Below are 1,471 nucleotides of genomic sequence, written 5' to 3' on the forward strand. Positions count from 1 at the left end.
ATGCAAGATGAGCCTGCATTCAATTCACTGCAGGGATATCCGGCCTTACTTCGAGTCAGAGCATCTCGGTGTCCATTCCACTTGAGGCCACAAACTCAGGGTCCCTCTCACATACCTGTAGCTGAGAGAAGCCTCCTCTTGAGGTGCTTGTGGAAAGTTGGTGTTCCTCTTGAGTCGAAGCCAGGGACTAAGCTCTCATCTCGAGTTGACTTGGGGTCCACAGAGCCATTTCGTGTTGCTCCAGTGACCTCAGGATCCCTCTAGACTTGAGACAGAGATCTTGGGTTTTCTCTGGAGTGCCATCAAGGAAATCAAGGCTCCTTTCACGTTTGATGTGGAACACGGAATTGCTCTGCACGCAGTGCAGGGGAATCGGGCCTCACCTCGCGGCGAGGGGCAAGTCTCATGGTTTTTCTCGAGTTGCGGCCGGAACCTAGGGTATATTCTCGTGTTACGACGGGGAGGGCCCTTCCAGACACGTGTTTGTTCAGCGACGTCATGACTCCTGCCTAGGTGCGAGGGACACCTCGGGATTCTCCACGAGTCTTGGCATGGCAATTGGGACGCGACTCCACGTGAGGCGGGAGACCCAGTGTCCCTTTCCACGTGCCACAGGGATCCTGGGACTCCTATCCATTTTCAAGAGGAGTCGGGCATCGTCTCCTTTGGAAGCATTGATCTCCGCGGACCTCTAGAGTTTTCAAAGGATGTGAGGCCTCCGGTCGCGATGAAGCGGAGGACTAGGTCTTTCTCTGTGGTCTCCACAGGGGATTCAGACATCCCTTCGTCTTGGGAGATGCAAGACGAACCAGCATTCAATTCACTGCAGGGATATCCAGCCTTAGTTCGAGTCAGAGCATCTCGGTGTCCATTCCACTTGAGGCCACAAACTCAGGGTCCCTCTCACATACCTGTAGCTGAGAGAAGCCTCCTCTTGAGGTGCTTGTGGAAAGTTGGTGTTCCTCTTGAGTCGAAGCCAAGGACTAAGCTCTCATCTCGAGTTGACTTGGGGTCCACGGAGCGCTTTCGTGTTGCTCCCGTGACCTCAGGATCCCTCTAGACTTGAGACAGTAATCTTGGGTTTTCTCTGGAGTGCCATCAAGGAAATCAAGGCTCCTTTCACGTTTGATGTGGAACACGGAATTGCTCTGCACGCAGTGCAGGGGATTCGGGCCTCATCTCGCGGCGAGGGGGAAGTCTCATGGTTTTTCTCGAGTTGCGGCCGGAACCTGGGGTATATTCTCGAGTTACGACGGGGAGGGCCCTTCCAGACACGTGTTTGTTCAGCGACGTCAGGACTCCTGCATAGGTGCGAGGGACACCTCGGGATTCTCCTCGAGTCTTGGCATGGCAATTGGGACGCGTCTCCACGTGAGGCGGGAGACCCAGTGTCCCTTTCCACATGCCACAGGGATCCTGGGACTCCTATCCATTTTCAAGAGGAGTCAGGCATCGTCTTTTGGAAGCATTG

The sequence above is a fragment of the Dama dama genome, chromosome 9 (assembly GCF_033118175.1).
Source record: "Dama dama isolate Ldn47 chromosome 9, ASM3311817v1, whole genome shotgun sequence".
Lineage (NCBI taxonomy): Eukaryota > Metazoa > Chordata > Mammalia > Artiodactyla > Cervidae > Dama > Dama dama.